General features: G+C 37.8%; 2 long non-coding RNA genes across 2 annotated transcripts in view; one reads left to right on the forward strand and one right to left on the reverse strand.

Moving 5' to 3' along the window:
• Positions 1 to 17492, reverse strand: part of LOC149918917 (uncharacterized) — a 52691-nt gene that overhangs the window by 32502 nt on the left and 2697 nt on the right. Inside the window, exon 2 of the long non-coding RNA XR_016464096.1 lies at positions 14560 to 14610. This is a non-coding gene — a long non-coding RNA (uncharacterized LOC149918917). The remainder of the gene's footprint in view (positions 1 to 14559; positions 14611 to 17492) is intronic.
• Positions 5610 to 17492, forward strand: part of LOC149918918 (uncharacterized) — a 70282-nt gene continuing 58399 nt past the window's right edge. The window contains exons 1-2 of the long non-coding RNA XR_016464095.1: positions 5610 to 5660; positions 5776 to 5859. This is a non-coding gene — a long non-coding RNA (uncharacterized LOC149918918). The remainder of the gene's footprint in view (positions 5661 to 5775; positions 5860 to 17492) is intronic.

Raw genomic sequence — 17492 nt, forward strand, 5'->3', positions numbered from 1 at the left:
TGAGGTACACAGGTAGGAGGAACAATCCATGGGTCATAAGCAAATGGGAAAGATATGTCAGTGGGACCCTCCTTGATTTTCTTAGATATGGTATGACCAGCATGAGTGAAGTAAACAATACTGGTCTAGAAAAGCCTGAGAAATCCTGATCATTTGGATTAATTAGTTGAAATAAATAGAGTACAACATAATAAGGTCAAGAATGAAGTAATGTTCTTCAGTAAGAATTACTAGCTAAGGAAAAATGAACTGGGGAATTACTGGAACTAGACTGCTGTAAGTGGAACAGCAAACAAAATAATCCAGCATGGTTCAATGAGGTAAAATTAGAAAATTCAATACAAGAACACATAATCATGAATGTCAGACACAAAAGATTCAAAGTAACCCTCAAAATATGATCCATTTTAGGCTAGATTACAATGTGTTCACCTTTGTGTGATGCTTTAAGAAAGATACAGTCTGCCTGGAGAAAAACTAGAAAGCAGTTAGTAATGATCTAATAGTCATGATCATGGAGAAAAGGCTATAAGAATTGAATTATGAACAGAGTAGGCCAGGGTTTGTCCAGGATGGCACTTGCATTTTGGCCCTGATTTGAGATGTTTTGTGAAGTATAACTAACTTCTTGAGTTTCTTCTACATTTTCTTTGACTTTAAATTCATGATAGATTGAATTGTATATTAAATTTACAGAATTGGATAAATCCACCCATACATGTATATGTGTATCTTTTGTGACCATTGGAATAGTCTTCATACTATGGAAAAAATTCAGCAATGACTATTCTATCTATTTTGCTCTCTCAATTACCTATCTTACTTCTATGAGAGCAAAACTAAGTCCATTAGAATAATCAAAGAAATAAGAGAAGGAAGGAAGAAAGGATATTCCTTCCTTTTTGTTCTGGTAAAGCTTTTCATTAGTAAGTTTATGCAAACACAAATGAACAAAGATCACATTTCAATTTTGAATAACTGGCATGTTGTAATGACAAATAAGGTTTCATAAAAAAATCCAAATTTTGCCTCGTATTGGCAGGTAGAGATAGGAATGAAAGTTAACAATAAATGTCTTCCGTGACTTTAGTTCATAATTAAAAAGAAGATTAACAAAAACCCCGCAAGCCAAACTACAGGAGACAGATTGCTAACAATTTCTTTGCCAGCAGATTTTAATTTTTGTATTCCTGCTGAGGAAGCTGCAGGGTCACGAAGAACTAACCACTCTGACTGCCTCTTTCAGCTGACTGACTTGCAAAAAAGTTAGCAACACAGACCATGTGACAACTGCAAAATGGGGACTAATTTTGTTATTAGGTTTCCCCTCCTGGAGATATTCCAAGGAGTCCTGTAGCTTTTCATGATCAGCAGAGAGAGAAAAAGAGGAACTCCAGACTGAACTGCAGTGAACAGATGCCCTCCCTCTGGTGTTTAATTTAATTAATTGATGTTTATTGAAATAAAGCCAATTAACCTGGCTTATCTCTTAATCAATCACGCTTCTGCTTCCATTACTCATCTAGAAAAATGGCATTGTGTGTTTTATGACAGACAACAGGAACAATTAAAATCAACTTGTGCTGCATTGCCTGCAGCAGACTTTGCAATGGAAGATGAGAAACTTTTTCTGGTGTAAACTAAAGCAGTCAGGCTTTTTAATTAATGGCTTTCTGCCTCTGGATCCACTTTAATTCTTTTTAATATGGGATTGAGGAGGAACTGAAGCATACCACTGTCAAAAGTCTTGCTTAGGTTCGCAGAGAACAAATTATGATTTCTGGACTCCTGAATCTCAGACTACTGCTGTGGTTAGTAGGAAGAATATTGTACTCTGATGACAATAGCCATCAAAGGACAGTGTTCCAGGTTGATGTTCAGGTTTCACACTGATGTGAAGATATACAGTATCTACTTCTAGAAGGCCTGTTATCTTTTCATAGAATGTAGTTTTATATGACCTGTTGTGGTTTATTCCCAGGAGGCAGCCAAGTATCGCACAGCCGCTCACTCATTCTCCCAAAGTGGGATGGGGGAGGGAATTAGAAAAATAGAAGTCCTAAACCATGGCATTTATTCATGAGAAAGAGTTGCTCATGAGTTGTCATCTCCTAAATGTTTGTGAATAGATTTGTGTTCCAGTATTTCTCTAGCATTAAACTTTATATCTCACTAGCTTTCCCTTTTTAAAATCGGGTTAATTTTTAACCATTTCTAATCTTGGTGAACTTGAAGTCACTCCAAAAAAATTCAAGAGTATTCTTGGAGACTACTATAGGTACACAGCACTGGCTCTCCGAAGCTTCTTCCAGTACTAAAATGACTTGAGAAGTATAGCTTTCAACATGGAAACTGTCCTCATGCAGCAGAACACATTTGATTCACAGCTCTGTGGAAATCTCAGTCAACTCCTATGTATTCTGCTCAGGTCTCCTATATACCTTAATCCCTTACATTATATACTGTAGAGAATTTGGAAATGATAGTAATTATAGAAGTGAATCTGAACACTTCAATGCACAAAACCAAAGATATTTGCAATCTGTGATCTCTACTGTGGCGTTAACTCAGATGAATTACAAATGTGTTTCCTCTAATAAACCAAATAAATTTTCTATCAAAATCTTGTTAACTGTTCTGTGGGCAATTCTGATGTACTGCTTGTCATTATGTGTACAAAAAGAAAAAAGATTATTTCCAGTCATTTAACTTCAAGCACTGTTCATAGTGGAAGCAAAACAAGGCTGATGACACATCCCCATGTAGTCCTGAATCCATATTCAGAAATATACATCCTAGATATGCATCCACATGTCAGAAGTTATACGTGGTAACAGTCTTCTAGAAAAGAATCTGGGACTGGTTTGTGCTTCCAGCAGCGATCTCGAGACACTGCTTTAAGACCCCAGGAGTGAGATGGTGAGGACCAGCTTTTAATGTTTAGCTATCTGCAACCTAGCTGCAGTACTAGGAGCACTTGAATTTACAAGTAACAACAAGTAGCACAAATAGTCTCTCATCTAGACCTCAGCTCTGCCTAGGAATGGGTTAGAAGTCAATAAAGCGGATGTGATCTAAGGCAAGCTTTGATGCAGGAATGACCATGCAGGCATGGTGAGCAGTCTGAAACCAGAGGGAGAGAAGAGTGGATTTATCTGTGATACTGGGCTTGGTGTTGATATTGCAATTGTTAGTTTTGTCAAAGCAGCATAAATACAGCAGCCTTGTTTGCCTTTGATGTAATAAGTTTTTATAAGTTTAAGGTGCTTTGATATCCTAGTCTATAGTTGATACAATTGGAAGGAAAAGGTATGGAAAGAACAATTCTAGCCCCTAAGATAGGCTGCCACTATTTGTAAGCAATATTTTTGATCCATAAATATATCACAGACTTTTCACCATGACCACCTGTCTTTGGAGCTTCACCTCTATCTAAACCCAGCATGAGAGAAGCAGAAAGCAGAACATGCAAAATGAGAAGGAAAGCACAATATGGCTGAAGTTTCTCTCTCTTGTTGTAGGAAGTCACTGGCCTCACAGAGGGACAAATAAATATGGTTGCATATACATTATTAAAAGTAATTGCATTATTACTTATCAGTTTAATTAAATACCTAGGAAAAAATTGTAACAATTCAAGGCACGTTATGAACAGCAATGACATTAACCTTTAATAATCATCTTTTCCTTTTGCACTGTGGTAATGACCACATTAATTAGTAATGAAATGATTAAATATGAAGAGTGTGAACAATACCACAAATCTCTGCACGTGGACACCTTGCAAGGACTGGCTGGCATTGCGTCAAACACACCTTGAAAGGTGCATTCAGAGAGTTTTATTACTGCTGGCTGCAGCCTCCAAGCACTGCAGGGATTCTGCAGCCAGGAGGACTAAATGAATGGACTGCTGTTTGGGTAAATTGAATGATCTAAAGCACAGCCATATTGCGCTGCCTTCCTGGAAAATGCTATGATCTTGACAGCCCTGCTCCCAGCTAAACTGTGGAAACGAAAAATCTCTCCTAATCCTGAAAAATCACATATCTCAAAGTACAGCTGATCTTTTTGGCAGTCTGTTTAAGGGTATATGCACAAAAGTGCAGCTTCAGAGCTGTGAGGAGTACATCAGATTTAGGACATGCCGGATGGATGCCATCGGTGTGTACCAGAGTGTACATTATGCTGTGCTAGAGAGAAAAGCAGCAATGAATGGTACAGCATGCCTTTCTCACTTCTCCCACCCAAATGCATAGCGTCTTTCTCACCAATCTTTTTCCAAAGGCTGACAGTCAAGTCTACCATCTTCTTGAATATTACAGTTCTTTTCTGAAGGACCGAAGTGACAATACCTGCCTTAATTATTCTCAGACCTATAAACTCTTCACATTAAGGGAGGCTGTTTTCAGAGATTTCATGCCAAAATAAAACAATATTAACAAGAAAACTTAGCCCTTCAGGTATTTACACAAGATGTTTATAACATACACACATTTGTACACAGTTTGATTACTTGCCTTCTTCCCTTTTGCATGCCAGTCTGTCTAGTTTTAATCTTAAAAAATCTTGCAGTGACCATCCCTCTCTACTCTCACACCAGTCAATGATACCTGGCATCAGTAGGGCATTCAGCACAAGTCTGGCATGGTGGGGGTTGTTCTTGGCTCTCTGTTACCCTTGGGTGATCTTAAGTCACTGATCTGTCTTCAGTAGGAGGATGCCAGATTTACACTAACAAGACTAGAAACAAGCATTAGGAAGAGGTTATGTAAAATCCTCATCCTGCAACATTTTTTTTCTCAGACTACTCCGTGTCAGCCAGTGGAGCAGAAAGAGCACAGAGACTTCGAAGATCCCAGTAGTGCTTCTACGTATTGCATTCTCTTATAGGTTCGTCACAAATTCCACTGCCTAATGACCACTGAAAATCAACAGTAAAACTCTTCCCTCTCATTACAGACTCAAATGACAGGCTTTTACAATGATTAACTGGAAATTGCATTTTCCATCAGATACAAGCCTAGAGGAAGGAGGGTGCCAGAGAAAGAAGATGCTGATATGGATTTCTTTGTAATGCAAATGTAGGAACATGCTTTTTATCTTCAGACAAGTGCAAGCGCTTCACAAAGATTTTATTTAAGGCCTGTGTTCTCGTGCATTACAGAAGTGAAACAAAGAGACATGCCGGCATTAATGAACTTCTAGGAGCTGTATTATTAATTCCAAGGAATAGAGAGAATCAGAGAGAGAGCGAGCACATACAATTTAATGTCAGGATTATTAAGAAAGAGACAAATGCTATTCATGCAAGCAATATGGTAGAAATGAGTCATATCCCTGTTTATTCCAGACCTCACATAAACATAAAAACAGTTCTATCTCCATCAACATCTAAATTACCCTACTGCATCTTTAAAGACCCCTTTTTACTGTTTTTCTCACATTTCTATATCATAAAGCTGTGATAGTTGTTGTGACATGAAGATGGAGTTCAAGGGAATGCAGCTGCCTACAAAACAATCTGTTGTGTGCCTGCCTAACATTTAACAGTGATGTAAGTGCGCAATGTCATGGCTTCCTTTCATTCGCTTTCATTTCTGCTTGGAAATGTGCAAACTGGTCTCCACAGAACAGGCAGAGCTTCACAGGCAAGTTAAGAGGTAAATATAAAAAGAAAAAAAAACTCAGAAAAACCACAAGAAATGTTACATCTCAATGTTTGTTTGTTTGTTTGTTTGTTTGTTTGTTTTTAACTCTTCACCTTTTCTCTAACAGGTACTCTGTTAACTCCTAGGTGCTGGTCTCCAACTAGGTGAGAAAATGGAGAGCTGATGCATCTGAGATTATCCAGAAGGGGAGGTGAGGTACTGCTTTCTTCAAATACTCTATAAAGCCCTAGTTATTCAAGTAACTGACCCATATTGCCTATGTAAATACAGTCTCCAAATATACATCTGGTACATCTTTGGGCTTAGAGGAAAGATCAATTGATTTTGTCAGGCCCTTTTCTGTCTTATTCTCTAGAAATTAGTAATTACATAAAATTCAAGCTGGAACTGACTGATTACTAATAGAGGGAACATGAAGGTTATTTTTAGGATCATATGAAACCACAGATACTAGATAAGGAGCTGATCTATATACCATACCAGGCCTCAATTTCCAAAAGTACCCAGCAAAGTAGAACATCTCTACTCAATGCCTGTCATCAAGAGGCTGCTGAATAGCAGGCACAGCACTTGTTCTCACTGCTATTTGGACATCCTTGGGAAGAAACAGATAGGCACAGCTTATTTAGAATGTTGGCATGGAAACCTGTGCTTTAACTGTTTTTCAAAAGTGCTACATTCTGAGAAGATCTATGGAGGGAACAACTTTTGCCTAAATTAAGGCACTTCTCCAAAAACTTCAGTTTATACATGCTGCTACTAAGCCTTTTTCAGAAAAGCATGTACAGAAGGAGATAAAAGGACAACAAGAGATAGAAGGATCTCTTAGAGGATTTCTGCATCCTGAGAACCTATTGATTAGAGGCTTTCAAGGGTGCTCGTAATGCTGCATTCCTATTATGGCAAAAATCCCCATTTTACTGAAGTTGGGATGACCTCCAAGAAGCTAATAATTCAAGTGCTCTCTTGGACAAGATGTTTCCTAACAGAGATGCTTTTCCCATCTACTACCCTCAGCCCCAAATGCTGAGAGATGGTTTTCCAGTGTAGCCAAGCAATACACGTGGCCACTTTCAACACCATTCTCATATGCTTGAAAACAAAGTATCACTCTGATTGTTGCAAGATATCTGGGAATAACTTCAGGTATTTCACTTAGATGAGTAGAAAACAACAACGTAGTTTCCTTCCACTGCTGAAACAGACAGAAATCCTTTGCACATTCAATTCTGTTTCTGTTTAAACATGTTAATAGGTCTTATGATATAAAATCTGTAGAAGATGGAGCAGGAAAACCCTGCTCTAGGTCTTCAGCAGGTGATAAATTTCTCAAAGGCATAAAGTTTCGCAGTGCTTATGACCCTTACTCCTTTGATACCAAGTCTGCTTATTCTCTAAATTCCACAATTTCTCCCATTCCTCTACCAGCTTTTGTCACTGGTGAGACTGAGAACCTGTCTGATTCTGTCATGCATAATTTCACTTCCTATTTAGGATGAGACTTCATCTTGTCTCCTGAACTTCCTGACTGCTGGCTGTGCTGAGTGAAGCAACTTTTTAATTGGTAGCCTCCTCTAAGTAGCATGCTTTTGCTGTTTTCTTCAACCAATAGCCCAGCCATGGAAGCTGACTACACTGCAGAACCATATTGCACCTACGGAATGAATGGCTGTGAAATAGCATATAAGTCAGAACAGTTAGACTCAGGGTAGTCAGCCCCCTGAGCTGGATGAAGGGGATAGGGAGCAAAATATACCCCCCACAACTCAGGAGGAAAATTAACAACATGCTACTCCACCTGGACTGTCACATGTCCATGGTACAAGATGGGATCTATCCGAAGGTTCTGAGGGAACTGGAAGAAGCACTCTCCAAGCCACTTTCTATTATTTATCAGCAATGCCGGTTAGCTAGAGAGGTCTCAGACAAATGGAGACTTGCCTGTGTGACATCCATTTACCTGAAAGGTCAGAAGGAGGATCTGGGGAACTGCAGGTCTGTCAGCCTGACCTCAGTATAGGGAAGTTCAGTATAGAGAAGATTGTCTTGAATATGATCACACAGCATACACAGGACAACCAGGGGATAAAGTCCAGATAGCATGTGTTCATGAAAGACAGGTCTCATATGACCAATGTCATCTCCTTCCATGACTGGGTGACCTGCCTACTGGATGAGGGAAAGGCTGTAGAAGTAATCTACCTAGACTTTGGTAAATTTCTCCCAAAGTGTTCTCCCAGAAAAGCTGACAACTCATAGCTTAAACAAGTTCACACTCTGCTGGATAAAATAATGTCTGTCTGGCCAGGCTGAGAGAGTGGTGGTGAAAGGAACTAAATCCAGCTGGCAACCAGTCATGAGCAGTATTCCTTAGGGATAAGTACTGGGGCCAAACCTGTTTAATATCTTTACTGATAATCTTGGCAGCTTGATCCAGTGCTTAATCTAGCAGTTGACAGCCCTGCCCACAGCAGTGGTGTTGGAACTAGATTAATTTTGAGGTCCCTTCCAATCCAAGCCTATGATTCTATGATCTGGTCAAGAGGATTGATAGCACTCTCAGTAAGTTTGCAGATAACACCAAACTGGGAGGAAATGTTGATCAGCCTGGGGGTAGGAAAGCCCCAAGTGCTGGGTTGGCACTTCAGTCACAACAACCCCATGCAATGTTACAGGTTTGTGGCAGATTGGCTGGAAAGATGCACAGCAAAAATGGATTTGGGAGTTTTAGTTGACAGACAACTGAGCATGAATCTGCGCTGAGCCCAGGTAGCCTAAAAGGCCAAAGGCATCCTGGCTATTATCAGAAATAGTGTAGTCAGCAGGAGCAGGGAGGTAATAGTCCCTCTGTACTCTACAGTGGTGAAGCTGCACCTTGAGTATTGCTTTCAGTTTAGAGCCCTTCGCAACAAGGTAGACATTAAGGCCCTGGAGCATGTCCAGAGAAGGGCAACAAAGCAGTGAAGAGTCTGGAGAACAAGTCTTATGGGGAGATGCTGAGGGATCAGGGATTAGTTAGCCTAGAAAAGGGGAGGTTCAGGGGAAACGTTATCACTTTCTACAATTCCCTGAAAATAGGCTCTAGCAAAGTAGGGGTTCATCTCTTCTTCCAAATAACTAGTGATAGGATGAGAGATAATGGCCTCGTTGCTGAACCAGATTAGATTCAGTACGACTATTAGGAAAAATTTCTTCACAGAGAGGCACTGGAACAGTCTGCCCAGAAAAGTGGTGGAGTGAACACCCCTGGAGGTGTTCAAGAAACATATAGTGGTGGCACTGAGGTAAATGGGTTACTGGGCACGGTGGCAATGAATTGGCAGTTGAACTAGATGATCTTGGGGGACTTTTCCAACCTTAATGATTCTGATTCTCTCATTCTATGAAGTGGAAATGAAAAGCAGAGGTTGCATAAAAAAGAATTTAAAAAAAATATATTAAAGAGTTGAATAATGAAAAGGAATCATTTCTCACCTTTTCACCTTTAAAAGGCACTAGCTACAAATGAAAAAAAAAAAAAAAAAAAAAAAAAAGCAGGATTCAGAACTCTTGCTGAACTTATCTATTGAATAATTCATGAAAGCCAGTGCTTCATCTTTCAAACATCTCTACTAATCACCAATACTTATTTGGATTTTGCCTAGAGGAACACAAGTGAAATAAATAAATAAATAAATAAAGATCTTCAGAACAAATAAAATATCTGCAGACAACCTGTGGCTTCCAAGTTATTAGAATAACCTCTGTCTTCCCTCAAACTCCACTTGATGGTCAGAAAAATCCCACCTGTATTGCAGAGAAGGAAGGTCCTAATTATCTAGGCTTACTACTGCTGGTCACTAAGACTAACTTTCCACAGAAGGAAAGTGTTGACAGACAGACACAGCTCTGGTAAGGTGGGAGTTATAAGCTACTACGTAGAAGTGAACATGTGGTTTAAAGGCAAGAACAGATATTAGGTGACATTATGGCTAAATGTTCAGAGCAGAACTTCAGAACAACCCAGCAATCTGCAGAACTTGACTTGCAGTCGTGTGTCTTCCAGGAGAACAGCCTTTTGAGAACATGCCCTCATTGCCCAGCAGATGCATCAAGTCCATCAGTGAAGCTTTAATATCACATCTGATTTAACTTATGCATCAGAATATCTTTAAGAATCTGTAACCTAAATTAGAAGCCTAAATACCATTAAAATCCCATTACTGCAATTCTCATTATGTCACCATAGAAAACTGTTAGTGCTGCAAACTGAAACTCTTTGAAAACAAAAAGCAAATTATATGTATGTAATTATTGTTTAAATCAAGTCCCAGCTTAGGATGGGATATGAGGAGGAAAAAGCTAGATAGGAAAGAAAATTGTGAGTGATACTTGCTTGTTCTTAATTTGCTCAAGGGACCAGCACATTTCTTTCCTTTTAACCATAGACATTTACAAGTCCTAAAACCTCCCTAAAGAGGTTCAAATTTTCTTGTCTATGAAGATTTAATATGCTATTAAGCAAGAAGTAGATTTTTTATTTTATTCCAGTGTTCCTCTTCACATTCACTGAAACCGTGAATCATAATTAAATCAGTTAAATTGAGAGGCAAACAGAAAAATTCTGCAGTCTATGGAACTGAATCCCTGCCCTGGGTATTTGTTTATGGAAGTGGGAATTGCATTACTGTTAGTGTTGGGAACATGTCTTGAATTACATAACTCTCTAAATGGTTTACAACTGAAAATCAGATACATTCTACAAGGAAAACTTTCTTGTACAGTATTCTTCTCCATGGGCTTCTCATAAGCCCATTGAAATTTAGTCATGCCGAAGTAGCGTCTCCTGGTAACTCCCTCCTGAAGATTATTGTACACTGCTCACTGATTGTTCTTTGACTGAACAGAGTAGTGTAAATAGCTGAATCAGCAGAATGCGAGACTGAAGCTAATCGTCGCATTAGGGTATTTTTAGGACTGTGACAAACTGATACCATCTAACAATCTAGAAAGTAAATGCACAAGCATAGCTGCATCTGCCTTTCCTGGAGATGAAAATCAATAGCTTGGTTACTTTAGATTTCTGTCTCCTTGTTACATCTTATCTCCCACAAGAAGGAAAGGAATTCACAAAACAATTTACATACAGAGCTATAGGCACAGAGACAGCAGCACTACTCTCATCTTCTGCCTTCAGTGTAATTCATTTATAATTACAGAAGGGCAATACCTTGAGGAATATGGAAATAATGAGGAATAGCTTCATGGTTCAGTAAGGTTTTGGCCATTCCTTTGAGACAGGACTATTCATTAAACTGCTGCAAAGGCACTAATGAAGCATATGGCCAAGACAGGTCCAACTACATCATAAGCCAGAAGAATTTCTATCCTTTCTGACTTAGAATGGTTTAAAACAGAACCTGGATGCACAAATTACTCAAGATGCTCAGTTCTAAAGAGATAGTGTTTGCAAAAGACCCCAGATACAAAACTCTGATCTTATATTTTATCATCTTCTCTGTCTACCACTCAAAAACACATGTATAGTCATGTACGTGGAAACATAAAAATTTTCAGAACAAAATACTGGTCCCTCCCGCATAATCTTTTCTGGCAGAAGATGGTGTCAGATTCTACAGAGTAAGAAGAGAGACTCCACAGCATAGCGTAACTATCATTACCTGATCAAGGAGAATTAATATCTTCACTCTTTCTTTTGCTTTCAGAAGCATTCACATTAATCTCACTGACAAAATGAAAGTAGAAGAAAAGAGGATCTCAGGTGCTACGGATGTCAATCTTACATTGCTGCTCATGCCAAGTTTTATTACTTCAAGTTTCAGGCCCCAGAAAAAGTGCAGAAGGCTGAATTACTCAAAGGGAGCAAGGCTGACCCTTGAGGACTACTTTATTAAGATAGCAAATTGGTCTTTAAGATAGGTATTATATCACCTGTGATGATGAAGGGCAAGACACTGTCAGCTGATTACAGTGTTTCTAGTCCAGTATTTATTTACACAGATAATTAATTCCTCTGCAGTTCAAACATTTATCAACAATTTCATTACCTAACTCTCCATTCTTAGTTCTTTGTGAGACTAGGCACACTGACAGCTTCAGTAACCACCATCTAATTAAAGTAATTGTTGGACTGCATTCCTTATTCTGTTTCATGTATAATTATACTCCATGGGAAATCCTGTGGGATTTGAAACAGACTTTTAATCTATTCCACATGAATCAAAAACTACTCCCAAGAAAATATCTTAATAGCCATGTTTAACAGTGTGCTACTTCATTTGCACCAGAGATTTCACATCCTCAGTGCTTCTCACAGACTTTTTCAGTCACATAGAGAGGACAAAAGGTTCTTTCAAAAGGGAAATTCTTTCTAAAATTTTTGTACATTAATTAAGTTGGTTTTAAAGGGAAATCTTTGTTGAATTGTTTGGACAAACACTACTAGTGAAACTGACAGCTGCTGCTCCTGAAGTTTTATGACCAGTTGTACTTCGATTCTGTTCCTCAGATTTAGTACAATCCACTCACCCTCTCATGAACTCAACTCCCTTATTACCTGTCATGAGATTATTACCAATTTTGATTCAGTGCCAATATGTACTATCACTATTACTATGTTTATTGCACCAGCTAATTTCAAGATGTCTTATTCTGACACTGACATCATTGCAGTTCTTCACTGTAAAGTAATTCTACTACAGCTGACACAAAAAATAAAAGGAGAAAATATGGAGAACTTTTAAAGAACTGCCTCTTCTGTGATTCTTTCACATACAGAGTGCTGGAGTTTGGGTCTAGACTAGACAGATGTATTAGAAAGGAAAATCTCTACTTTGCACTATTTTCCTTTCTGTGGAAAACAGCACACAGTATCAGCTGATGTCTTAACTTGTTATGGAGCCAGATGCTGCCAGGACCAATGCTTTGACCTGAGTGGAAAAGCATTCCTGAGTCCCTTGCTTCAAACATGTCACATAGAGAGGATTAATTAATTAATCCTTATGATCCTTCAAAACTTCTCTTGCCATTTGAACAGAAAATTGTTCAAATTGTCCATGGCATTTCAAGAAAAACTTGTTTTTCTAATGGAAGTTTTCAAAAATGTACATGAATTTATTACTAATGCTCAGCTATGCTTTATAAAGACAAAACAAGGTGAATCTATCTAATCCTTTAGATGTGTCACGTACAGTACATCCACTTTTCTGACTAGGGAGCATTCAGGTATCTTTGTTTCTCCTCTTAAGTGAAGGTAACCATGCCAATAGTTACGATTCAAAACGATAATCCCTATCATTCATATTGTAACTCTATTTTGGTTTACTTGCAGCTTTTCACACTGGTTAAAATGCCAGATAAGTGGATCTACAATGTTCATCTTTCATGTTTACCTCATCACATTGTCTTTCTGTAATCACAATTAAATCCAGAGTGGTCATTAGAAATAGAGTTGGTCAAGCTATTTATAAGATTAATTAATTGAACCTTTTCCTTTCTTTCTTCCTATCTTATTGAGTTGGTAGCCTGAAGTCAGTGGACAAAAATTTTATGGAAGTATTTATTACAATTTTAAGGGATCATATATGTATTTAACTTTACTGTCATGTCATCTGGGCCCAATCTTTGTGCTAACCAGTACTTATACAAATAGCTATTAAATTATGCAGGCAGATCTCAACTGGCACAAATGCTTCATATTGACTCATTACAGAAAACTCTCAGCAGTTCATCAGATATTAGCTGATAGGATTTGCAGCTCATCAAGAAGCCACATTATTTCCTCTTCCTGGCTGGACAGCCCAAGCAGCATAATGTGCCAAGGCAACACAGGAGGCTGCAGTTAGGGCACACATTTCCTGCTTGGACAGCTGCTTCCCACAGACCTGGGACTGCTCTTTGTCATTATCACTTGGCCAGAAGAAGCACCTAATCAACATGCAAAGCCAGATGCTGTCACACAGGCTGAAAACAGGTTTTGTGCATATATCTCATATCTACCTCTATGATCACTTTGTGAAGCTTTTCTAGCCTTTTGCAACTAAAATAACACTTTTTTTGGCAAAAAATATTGGCCAAATAAAAAACAAACAAACAAACACGTTTTCTCGGTGTGATTACTGTGCCTTGACAAAGAACAAAATTCATTGTTCATCAATAATTCTATAATGCAAAAAAAGCTGTGTCTTTGTGAGCAAATACTGCACGGTTGAAATGGTAATCTAACAAACTGTCTGTGAACAAGTTTCTATTGTAATCCCGCAGTTAGAGTTAATATTGCTTGTTAAAAGGTTGTACATTCTGAAAGTAAGAGAACTGATATTATAGAGGGAACAAAGCAGACCTCAAAACGACAGCAAGCCCAAAGCACTGTTTTGTGAATATCTTTAGAGGGTCAGATACAAAAACTGTTTCAGAAACATTCTATTTTATAAACATTGTTTATAGAGCAGTGCATTTATATGTGGTTTTCTTACCTTATACCACTCTGTTTTTTGCCACCCCATGTACAATTCTGAGCAATATTTTTGCTGTTGATCTGTCATGGCACTGTGCAGGCTGGCATCTCCCCAGGACCAGAGGTGCCAGGATCTCAGGGGCTGCCCAGGCTGATGGGGAACACAAGGACAGCCCCAGCTCCAGGTACCTCTCTGGTACCTGATAAACCCAGGTCATGTCAGGATGTGGGCCTGAGTGTGGGCCTGGCTCACTAGCACCTGTGGCCAAAGCAGGGTATGGGAAGCCTTCAGAAATGACAGTGAACACCATTTTTCAGTCATTTGTGACTAATCTCAATATTTAATCTGTCTTCTGTGAACAAAAGCCATCCTGCATGTGCTCACCTACTACCCAGGTGACTCAAACTAAGTGGTGCTTCCACATGAGATCTCACCTCAGCTGCTCCTCAATGTGTCTGCAGCCCATGACCCTGCTTGTCTGATTCCTAAAAGTGACAAGATGATATATTAGTGGTAGCCTATCTAAAAGATTACATGACCAACATAAATTACAAGAATTATTGAGAAAGAAACTTAGAATTAACATTTTCATATGAATTTTTTCTTATTATAATTCCAAAGATTCACATAAGGATCTCAAATGATTCCACTAACACGAATCATACTCCCTGTTGCTGAACATAGTATTTTTGACATAGGTAATAACAAAATAATTATTTAAACAATGCAAGCCAGGAATCTAAATATAGTCAGAAAAATTGAAAATTCTGGGGAAAATTGAAGAGGTAGAATGAAGTGGTTGTTGAATTCTTTCTAATGTGTACAGACAAATGTAGAACAGAGAATTTAGCTATAAAATATGGCCAGGTAAATGTTATGAAAGAAAATCCCCAAGATATTTTAATTACTAAATATTAACTGAGCTAAGTCATACGAAAAAAACATAATATGTCAGTTTCTGACCTCTTCCATCTCTCTGGAGTCTGACCTCACAGTTGACTCAGAAAGAAGAGTAAGAAGAGTTTCTTACATTTGCAAGCACTGGAAAACTGTATATCAACTACAGAATAAATAGATAAATAAATAAATAAATCTTTTATTCCATATTTGGATTTCTTTCAATCAACGCTTTCCAAACATGGCAAAACAGACTTGTTTCTTTCTGCAAATTTTCAAACCACTCTTCATTCCTATCTGACCTCCTGTCATCACTAGTAAAATAGGATACGAATCTCAGCATTTCAGGATTTCTCCCTAGCAATAGATAGAGAAATTGTGAAACACAAGAGATTCACTTAAATAAGTACTGACAATAGCACATCTCAACCTCATTTAAAGTCATACAATCAACATGAATGGCATGAAAATGCACCTACAACATCTTAAACACTCGTTAAAATTGCCTAGTAGTGATTATGGAGTAGACCTGAGATTCTGCATCATTCTAAATTTCCTTTATTTCAGTCTTTCACTGAAATTTCTCAGAGAACTGAAAAATCAAGACACAGCAATGGAACTAGATTGTCACAAGCCAAATTTTCAAACACAGCTTTTACAAAGGAATGAAGATGGTTCTGTTGATTTAAGGAAAGCGTCTCTGCTTTCACTTGTTTTGCAGAGTAGAGATTAATATCACTCAGGTACTGGACTGACAGATCCTATAGCCTTACTTTAACTGATTCTTGAGGAATGTATCTCTTGGGATACAAATCCATCAAATTAATTAGAGATTTCTGTGTGAATTAAAAAAATAATTCTAAAGAAAATCAGAAAAAATTGTCTTAAGATGAGACAGATGTGTTAAAAACTTTCACCGATAACTTCCACTGGAAGAATTTACACAGCATATGTAGACCTTCTGCTATAGATGAGTGCAGGGAAAGGAGTATTTTACACGTAATGACATTGGTGCTACATCCTCCTACCTGAATTCTGAGGAAAAAGATACTGGCAAAGACTAGGAAATGTAATTGGCATGCATGTTTCTCAAATTCCATGCTCCAAAGATGTCACTGATTATACTTACAAAAATCCCAAATAATTTCTGTAGCCATTATACTTACACATCTACAGCTTCTTAACAGTAATTTTAGATGAGTAATATTGAAGAAATGTGTTTAAGGGAAGACAGGGAAAACCAGTGGTATTAAAAATTAAACTGTTTAAAGTGTTTAAGACTTAGCTCTTGTCCGCCTTTTGTTCTACAAACTAAACTAAATTCTACATTACGTTGTTTGCCCTTGATCAGACTAGTTTTGCATTCATGTACTTTAATTCTTGTGCCTGAAATTTGGGCACCTAAACTTTCACACTGCCCTAAAATACTTATAGTCCATAAGTGAAATGACCAAGTTCAAAAATGAGGTCATCATCGTAAGGGAAGCAACTTAGGGAAATTAGTTCAGGTCTAGATGCTCAAAATTAGATAATGTATATACTACCCAGTGTGCCTATCAGAATAAGAATATTCAAATGTTCACAACAATGTATCAAGCTACAAAGCCAATTTAGGGTTCTCTGCCATTACTGAAGCCAATGAGATTCTTTAAACTATTATAAAAGCAGCTAAATCAGAACTATTATCCCCTCTTACAGGCAAATTAGTGCTAATTTAAACACCTACATGTAATGACTATGACAGGATATAATGAATACTATATTATTGTATTTGATTAATTTTGAACAAATGCACTACTGAAACAGAAGGTTTTTCTTAGGGGGCCACATACATCTTCCATGTAAAAAAGATATCCATGAAAATTCTTAAATCTTCTTCATACTTGACTCCTCACACACTGCTTCACCTAATTTATAACTCTATCTTGAATTGCCAAAAAAGGCAAGGTTTGTACAGCCAGACAAATGACAAACAATTATTAGATGGAATCAGAATAAAACATGAAAGAACAAACAGCAGGAGGTGCTTGCTGAATTTTGGTGAAGGTTGTGGCTGATCTGTCATTCAATCAGACCTTTTGCTCTCTCCAAAAATCTGTCATTTTTCCACGCTTTTCTTGGTTGCCTATCACACTTTCAGACTAGTTATGGATAGTAACAATAATGTTATATTATATTCTAATATAAAAGTCAGAAAGAAAAATATATATTTAGAGAACATAGGAATAGAGTAACTAGTCCTCTACCATAAAAAGGGTCACCTAAAGTATTTTTCTTCATAGGAAAGAGCAGTATAAGATCTTAAAGCTCAGGAAAATGCCACTCTGTTGAAAAAGACATGAACATTTGGTGCATCAGATGTGTAAAAGATATTATTTACTAAAATTACAGTCAAACCCTATTCTGAAAATTGAAACAATTTGTGTAATTATTTTTGTTTTTGTTTTTGCTGGGGACAATTTCCATTCCC

The sequence above is a fragment of the Phasianus colchicus genome, chromosome 2 (assembly GCF_987193195.1).
Source record: "Phasianus colchicus chromosome 2, bPhaCol1.hap1.1, whole genome shotgun sequence".
Taxonomy (NCBI): domain Eukaryota; kingdom Metazoa; phylum Chordata; class Aves; order Galliformes; family Phasianidae; genus Phasianus; species Phasianus colchicus.